The sequence below is a fragment of the Acomys minous genome (assembly GCF_964271855.1).
Source record: "Acomys minous genome assembly, chromosome: 8".
In the NCBI taxonomy this organism is placed as follows: domain Eukaryota; kingdom Metazoa; phylum Chordata; class Mammalia; order Rodentia; family Muridae; genus Acomys; species Acomys minous.
The window spans coordinates 46,412,381-46,421,550 of record NC_140489.1 but is presented as its reverse complement, the minus strand read 5'-3'; positions in this window follow the sequence as shown (position 1 = coordinate 46,421,550).

The window sequence follows — 9,170 nt, the reverse complement described above, 5'->3', positions numbered from 1 at the left end:
CACAACCAGGGAAGTACAGCTATGGAGGGTGCTGCTTGTTAGCCCATTCAGGCTCATGCTGAGCCAGCTTTCTTATATGGCATAGTCTGTCCAGGGATGCTAAGCCAGCTTTCTTATATGGCGTAGTCTGTCCAGGAATGCTAAGCCAGCTTTCTTATACGGCATAGTCTGTCCAGGAATGCTAAGCCAGCTTTCTTATATGGCATAGTCTGCCCAGGGACGCTAAGCCAGCTTTCTTATATGGCGTAGTCTGTCCAGGGATGCTAAGCCAGCTTTCTTATATGGCGTAGTCTGTCCAGGGATGCTAAGCCAGCTTTCTTATATGGCGTAGTCTGTCCAGGGATGCTAAGCCAGCTTTCTTATATGGCGTAGTCTGTCCAGGGATGCTAAGCCAGCTTTCTTATATGGCGTAGTCTGTCCAGGGATGCTAAGCCAGCTTTCTTATATAGCGTAGTCTGTCCAGGGAATGGTGGCACCTATAGTGGTCTGGTACCTCCTACATAGTTAATAAGCAAGACACTGTCTCACAGATATGCCCACAAAGAAACCTGAGAAAGATAAAGTCACTCAGTTGAGACTTTTTTTTTCCTTCCAGCTGAGCCTAAGCTCAAGTAGACATTTAATGCTAATGAGGACACTCCCTCTTCCCATTATTGAAATTGAAAGGGTGAGCAGGGAGAATTCACAATAGAACAAGATGGCAAGGACTAACTGATGAGATTCTGAGGGATATGCTAAAGACCTTCACAAAAAGATCTATGTAAAAATACTATAGTATCTCTCAGATGTTGGTAAATGTATGTCTTGGGGAATTTGGTTTAGCAATTCTGAACCTGCCTTCTTGTTTGGCAACTAGACTTGAAAAGATAAGAAAAACACTGTGAATAATGAAAGCCACATTTCTCAAGCACAAGAAAGAAATGACGATTTAAGAAGAGAGAGGAAGCTGGGCTTGGTGGCACATGCCTGGAATCCCAGCACTCTGGGAAGCAGAGGCAGGCAGATCACTGTGAGTTTGAGGTCAGCCTGGTCTACAAAGCAAGTTCAGGACAGCCAAGACTATACAGAGAAACCTTGTTTTGAAAACCGAGAGAGAGAGAGAGAGAGAGAGAGAGAGAGAGAGAGAGAGAGAGAGAGAGAGAGAGAGAGAGAGAACGAACAAGTATAGGAAGATGATAGATAGATAGATAGATAGATAGATAGATAGATAGATAGATGATAGATAAATAGAGATGGATGGATGGATGGATGGATGGATGGATGGATGGATGGATGGACGGACGGACGGATGGGAGGTGTCAGCATAGCTCAGGACTCTTGTTCTATCTATAGAGATGAGCTAAAGGCTGGTCGACAGCCAGTGGCTCCTGCAATGTGTTCATCGGGTCAAAGATTTTGTAAAACTACAAAAGCAACAGCTTTTAATCACACTTGTCTGGGATCACCACTCTGTCTTGCCCTCCAGCACATGTCACTTTATGTCACATGTCCTAGAAAAGGCTGTCAGGATTTTTGAGCTCCAGTTCAGTAGAAATTGGTTGAGTTTATTAAGGTGTATTTTATGGTCCCTTCTGTATAGTATTAAATCATCTCTCACTTAACCAGAGAGGGAAATCTTTGAGAAATGCCCCAGCTGTCCACTTAAGTGTCCTAAGTTTCTATTCTTAGGGAACACCCCAACAATGACCAGTTGTATAAGCATCAGCTCCTAAAACTTTGATGTATTAACAGACGACTACTACTAATGTTTGAGGGGAGAGCTACTTAGAAATGTTAGAGTAAGAAACTAAGCGGGAAGGGGGGGGGGCGGAAATACCCACTTAATTAATGTAAACAAAAGACAAAAGATGTAATGTGTAGATTAAAATCCACCAAACTTTAGATCCTAAAGCCATCAGTTATATAGATGTATTTATGATAATTGGTGTCAGTTGTAATGACCTTGAGTTACGGAGAAATACTTAAGTTATTGGATGTATGCCATCAAAAATGCACAGAAGTATGTAGATCATTCACTTTTGGAGCTGTTTAAGTGTTTGGAATAAAAATGCTAAATAAAAATGCTAAAGAAATCTTCATTGACCCAGAAAGCATGCCTAATAACAATGATTATACAAAGGTTTAGGTAGCCTGGATTTGACTCAGATTCGGGTAGGCGGAGCTTGAAGAATGGATTGTATTCTTAATCTAAGAACCAAGAGAGTGTGTTGGATCTTTCTGTTGAGTCAGACTTCCCTTGACCTCAAGCTGGCTCTAGATTTTTACAGCAATTTTCTCAGGCAACAGTTACCAGCAAAGCAGGCCACTCTCAGAACGTGCTGAAGAGCTAAGATGTCTCATTAAAGATGCACTACTGAGTCAGAGTAGTGTTGGGGGTGTGCTATGGGTCATTGGGAGAGCAAGAGAGCATGAAAGAGAGGGAGACAAAGTTAACGTGTATTGGGTACTTACAGTTTGCTAAGCGCCGTGCCAACCATTACTGCATGCTAAGTGCGCACCTGATTTAACCGTCACAGTAGCTTATTAGTCCTATTCTACACATGGTGAACGTGGGGTCCATACAAGGTTATTTAATCCATTCGTGCTCAGAGAGCTTCTCCATAACAATCTTAGTTTTGGGTCCTTCCTATGGAGAGGCTGACATATTATAAATCTTTAGGCCTTTTTTGGCCTCTACTCAATACTGGTTGTGGCGCCCGATTCCTACATGTGGCAGCCAAACTACTTTAGTTATTGTCAATGTCCCTGGTAGGGGTACAAGGGGACCCGCTTTGATTGAGAGCCTTGCTTACCAGCAGACAGAATCCCTATTCTGCCTCCGCTCCTACTCCTTTTGCCAATGGCTTCTTCTCTGTTATACCTCTTGCAGCCATGGTGGTGTTCGCAGGGCACTGCGGGCCTTGCTTTGCACCCCACAGTGGGAGCCAGACACTGGGAGACTACTTCATCACTATTCACAGTCCTACTCTCTGACGCTTGAGTCAACGGTAGCTCAGCCCCCTCCTGGAGAACTCTGTGTCCTATCAAAACTCCACAACCCTCTGTGTAACCCAGAGCGTCTCCCTAGTCAGGTCCCCAGTTCACTGGACAATGACTCCAGAAGACTGGGGTATGTGGTTGTGGCTGTCTCCTAGTTTTGAGGAAGAGGATGGGGTCTTCGCTTTTTTTCTTTCCATCTTCTTAAATTGTATTTTGGCTTTACAAGAGGAGCTTGGATGGCAATAACTCTGTCCTTTGATCTTCACTACCTAGGCACTCCAAGCCAGTTTAACCTCCATGGCAGAGGCAGAGCTAAGAAGAAAACATGTTTCAACATAAGCTAGGTGTGCTTTGCTATCCCCATTTCTCCTGCACCAGGATGTGATGAAAGCCAAACTGACTGCACAGACCTCTTCTTAGGACCACGGCATCTCAGAAAAGCACGCTAAACATCTTGTGGGAATAATGTAAGATAATGATGTAAACTTATCTTGAAAACTGTCATAAACACAGTGATATTAAATGTGCCTGATAATTACATATGATTTAATGGCATAATTAATCTCTTCTATCTCTACCTACTCTCTTTGCACACCATTTCCAAACATCATCAGACATGCCGCGGGGCGGAGGTGGGGGTGCCCTTTTCTTGGTGTGCCATCCGTTTCCATACGCTTTGTCCAGAAAGCATATTAAATGCTTCTCATATATTTAAATATCTTTAAAGCATTTGCGGATGACGGTGGCTCCAACAATTCTTATACTATTTAGCACCGACCTTAGTGGATTCTTTTAAGTGGAAATAGGATGTGGGCCTGGACTTAGCTATCTCTTCCTTCCCTCTTCTCCTCTCCCTTTTCTGTTCCTCCTTAATTCTCTCTTCTCCTTTCTCTCTTTTCTCCCTTCCTCCCCCCAACTCCACCCCCCTCATACACACACACACACACACACACACACACACACACACACAAACTGCTGCCTCTTTTTTTTTTTTTCAAAGTCCTTTCAAGGGTTTTTAATTCTGTATCTTGAGAAATAATAATTTCAGTAATTGCCCAGCACGGTGCTAATTATACGAGGCCTCCAGAGGAGCCGCTAATCTTGAGATTTGCACATAATAGACTAAATGGCCTCATGAGCTTTCCTATCTCAGATTTCACTCTGGAAGCTCCTAAGGTCTCTCTGCCTTTGTTGGCCTTAAGTTTTACTGTCTTGTAGTTGTTAGGCAATTCTCTCTCACAGTCCCCCACTTTCTCCCCCCAACAAATAGAATAAGCTCCTTGGGGCAGGAGCTATGCCTCATGGGTTTATACCATTCTAGGGATTGCTTGATAAATATTTGTTGACACACTTGACATGTTGACTCTCCAAGGTCACCTCGCCATCAGGGCTTGTGGTTCAACATCTCTGGTCACTTCTTTCCTCTTCAGGGCAGTGTTCTTCATGGTGAATACATACCTGAACTCTTTAGAGTTGCCATTTTGTTATAACAGACAATATTTTGTTGTTGTTGTTGTTGATGTTGTTGTTATTGTTGTTGCTGTTGTTGTTGTTTAACATTAGAAAAACCTCAAGAAAATAAATCAACAAGATAATGCATGCAAGATAAGCTCTGGCGCAGTGGTTCTCAACTTGTGGGTTGAGGCCCCTTTGGAGGGTCTCATATCCAATACCCTGCATATCAGATATTTATATTACAATTCATAACAGCCGCAAAGTTACAGTTATGAAGTGGCAATGAAATAACAGTATGAGGAACCGTATTTGAGGGTCACAACATTAGAAAGGTTGAGAACCACTGCCCTGGGGTATAAAATACGTAATTCGCCTGCATCTCCCTATGTGCTCTGATGTTTTCTGAGGTCGTTTCTGCTGGAGGAATCCGCAAAAGGCTTTAAGGGTTCCTCACCATGCTCAGTGAAACTGAGGTGGGGACCCGACTAGCCCAGAGACCTCAGTCCAATGCCCACTGTCTGCCAAAGGCTTAGTCCCTTCCTCCCACCCTTGGTCTCCTCTAAGAAATGAAGGTGTGTTCTCTGTCATTCAATTGAGCTTCCATCTCTGATGTGCCATGACACCCCAAGGTTGGAGCAAACGATCCTCATCACATCGTGTGTCTTCACAGGCAAGAATACCGAGGAAGACAAAACATCTACTAACAAGCAGATTTTTCTCTTACTTCTACCCCCCGCTCCCCCCCCCTCAATCTTTCTATTTTTGTTCTCTGAGTGTTGAGATGGTTGTGACTCATCTGTGATACACCAAAAGACGAGGCAGCACGCAAATCAAACCTTCCATTCTCCCTTGGCATATGGCAAGCTTTGTGGTTGCCAGATACCCATGGGTACGAAAACCTGTTGCTTCAGAAAACCAAGGCTTACCTTAGCCAGCTTTTTGCTGGATGTGATGTCTTCTGGGTGTGGCCACCAGCAGGATGTCTCCTTGTGTGGATTTGGTCCCTTGTCTATCAACATCGACATACAAAAGACTTTGCTCCACCTCAAGCAAAGCAGCCTCCCCTTTAAAAATAAACACTGAAACACTTCCTCAGAGGTCTCTGTGGATGCCAGAACTAAGGCTGTCTCCCACTAAGAGGGAGATTGGGCAAAGGTGATTGCTTTGTGTGAAGGAAATCTGATGTATGTGTTTGGGGTGGGTGGAGAGGAGGGAATTATCCCCCTTTGAGTTGTGACTTTTATCTAACAGAATGGTTTTTGTTTTGTGTGTGTGTGTGTGTGTGTGTGTGTGTGTGTGTGTGTGTGTGTGTTTTGTTTGTTTTTTGTTTTGTTTTGTTTTCCTGCTCAGTCTTGGCCTTGCTGGCAAGAAACCTGGTGATAAGCCTGTTGCTCTGAAAACCTGAGATTATTTCCTGAGATTCTCCTCCTGCATCTGGAAAGCAAAGATGAACCCTAGCTCCTGGACACATCAGGAGCTGTTTATCCAGGGCTGACACAGCAGGAAATCAGGCTGCTGCTTCTGCTCGGTTTGCCCTTTCCTGTTTTCCAGGGGATAGCTGAGGCAATGCGGTTGTCAGCACTGTGGATGGTCAGTCATCTGCTGCAAAGCCAACTCACAGTTAAGGGGCTGATGAATAGTGCGAGAGGTGTCGGAGTTGGCAACCCTGACCTATCTTGGTTCAGTAGCACAAATGTCCTATCTGCCTCATGTAGTGATGGCACAGTGAGAGAGCTGGCAGCCTAGTGGCCTTGGTGAGGTGTCACTGAGCTCTAAACTGACTTCCTCACTTCTCACAGCACATGCCCTCTGTGCAGCTGTCAGGATGCGGAGTCACCATTGCTCTTGAAAGCTCCTGGTTGTCCACTGTTGCTTTCTATAAAACTCATATCCTAGGCCATCCCCATCTGGCCAAAGATGCAGGAGCACCATAGAACTAGATGGTCCTTTTCCACACTTCCAGATGCCCCATGCTTGAAAACCTATCAGAAGTAATGTGATGCTGACTGAAATACACCAGGTCACTGCGATCATCTGTTCGTGATTTTTTTCTTTAAGTGGACCAGAAATAAATTGAAAGTGTCCATCCAACTGTTGACCACTAGATGAATCTCGGCACAGGTTTGTTCCTGCTGAGGAAAGCTGGACATCTATGTAAGGCTAAAGGCTAGAAGGTTTCCTCCCACCAACAGTCCTTTGCTCTGTCCTGGATTGTGTTGGTGCTACCAGCCCCCTGGAGACTCACACACCACTCCCGGGGCCTGAAGACTATTTTCTCGCCTCCTCCCTGTTGTCATCAAAGCTAGTGCTTGGGTTTGGGTTGTGAGGTCCAGGTCCTTCTGTTGTCACCTCATACCTGAGTCATGTCCCCTGCCCCTGCCAGTTAGTCTCCATGAGGAGAGTAGTGTTTCTTGTTCTGCTGCTAATAAGTAGGTGTGGTTGTCTGAATGAGAATGGCCCCCAGGGGCTAAGTTATTTGAGTGCTTAGTATCAGAGATTGGGGGGTGTGGCCTTTTTGGAGTGGGTGTGGCCTTGATGGGGGAAGTGTGTCACTGGGAGTGGGCTTTGAGGTTTCAGGGGAGGCCCATGCCAGTCCTTCTCTCTCTCTCTCTCTCTCTCTCTCTCTCTCTCTCTCTCTCTGCTTAAGGATCAGGATGTATCTCTCAGCGACTTTTCCAGAACCTTACTTGCCTGCTCCCTGCCGTCCTGCTTCCCACTATGTTGGTTTTGTTTTTTGTTGTTGGTTTTTGGGGGAAATTTTTTTTTCTTTTGGTTTTTTTGACACAGGGTTTCTTTGTGTAGTCTTGGCTGTCCTAGACTCTCTTTGTAGACCAGGCTGGCCTCGAACTCACAGCGATCCACCTGCCTCTGCCTCCCGAGTGCTGGGATTAAAGGTGTGCACCACCATGCCCAGCCCTACTATGATGATAATGGACTAAGTCCCTGAAATTGCCTCGGTCATGGTGCCTCTTCAATTAGCTACCCATTGTATTTTGCAGGAAACCAAGATGAAGGGATATAACTCTAGAAGGTCTTTAGACACATACTAGCATCTTATTGAGACATCTTACTATTGTTTTTAAATTATCAGTATTATCAATATGCCCTGCTAGCGGTCAATTAAGACACAGACACTTGTTATATTTTAAAATAGCCTTAGTTAATCTGGGGCAGGGCAGATATCAATCCTCTATCCTACCTCCCATAGTGGGGCAGGCATGGGATCCCTGCCCCAATCCCATGCCATCTGCTTCCAATAACTTCTATCAAGCTCCCTCCCATCCATAATCCCACATACTTGTTAATGTTCTTCATCTGGGCCAAATTCCCCATCCACACCAGCCATGTGCTTCTCGTCCATCTAACCCATGGAGGCCTTCCTCTCCTCTCTTCTCGGGACCTTCCTTTTCTTTTCGTAGAGGTCTTTTTTTCTTTTTCTTCTTCCTAGGATTCCCCTCTCTCTCCCTAAGCCTGGGAATCTTAGCCACATCTCTATCTCCTCTGCCCTGCCCAGGTGGGATGGCCTTTTATTAATCAAAAGGTAGGTCACAGAGACAGCAAGCAGTAATTAGCATCAAAATACATTAGACCATCCCCCAATACCTTATCATACCATATATACTAAAGAAAAGATGAGGAAAAAAATCATGTTTTCCCATAATATAAATGCTATGAACTGATAATAAAAATACAAATCTAGTAAACTGTCCAGACTGTAATGCTCTCCTTTATCCATAATTAACTCCATAAATATTTCAGTCATTCTGATGATGATGCCAGCTAATAATTTTTGCATTTTATATACACTAGGAATGTGTGTGTGTGTGTGTGTGTGTGTGTGTGTGTGTGTGTGTGTGTGTATCCTCATTTGATCCTTACAGTAGCCCAGGTGGCAGGTAGTATCATCAAGTCCCTTTTATACCCAAAGAGTCAGAAGCACGGTGAGTATAGCAGTGTCATTTGGTTGCTACGTTCCTTTAGCAGAACAATACTATTCTGTTTTCTTCTGGGCCTGTGGCCTATATAGTCTCAGGGTCTTGGCTACCTGAGCAGTGTCAGGCACTGGTTCCAATCAGAGAGTGGTGGGTTACACCCATGTCTGTGCCACTAATGCAGTGGAATGTCATGCAGGTGGGTCACCATTGTAGATTAGAGGGTTTGTAGCTGGGGTTTGCGGTTACCTTTCTCCTCTGGTAGCATACAGAATACCTTCCAGAATCATGAACACTAGCCAGTAAGGCTAACGGCTCTAGGTAGGTATCAGCTCAGCTCTCTGTGTTCAGTGAGACACGTAAATATTGTCTTCAGCAATAGGGCCTTGCTGTCAGTTTGTAGAGTTTGATTCTCACCACCGTAACTAAGCTGAGGAGTAGCAGAATTAAGACTCAAACTTGGAAGCCAGGCGTGGTGGCACACGCCTTTAATCCCAGCCCTCAGGAGGCAGAGGCAGGTGGATCGTTGTGAGTTCAAGGCCAGCCTGGTCTACAAAGCAAGTCCAGGACAGGCAAGGCTACACAGAGAAACCCTGTCTGAAGAAAAAAAAGAATCAAACCTAGGATGACTGGTTCTAAAGTCTATTCTTAACTTTCACAGTTATAGATGTCAGCCATGGGCCTAACATTATGATGTGAGCTGTAGAAGGCAGCCAGCATTGTTAGTAATAAGTTTATATTTTCTAGGAAAAAAACATGATGTGCATATCAGCTGAACTGTAGGTGGGGGTGACAGCAGAGGAG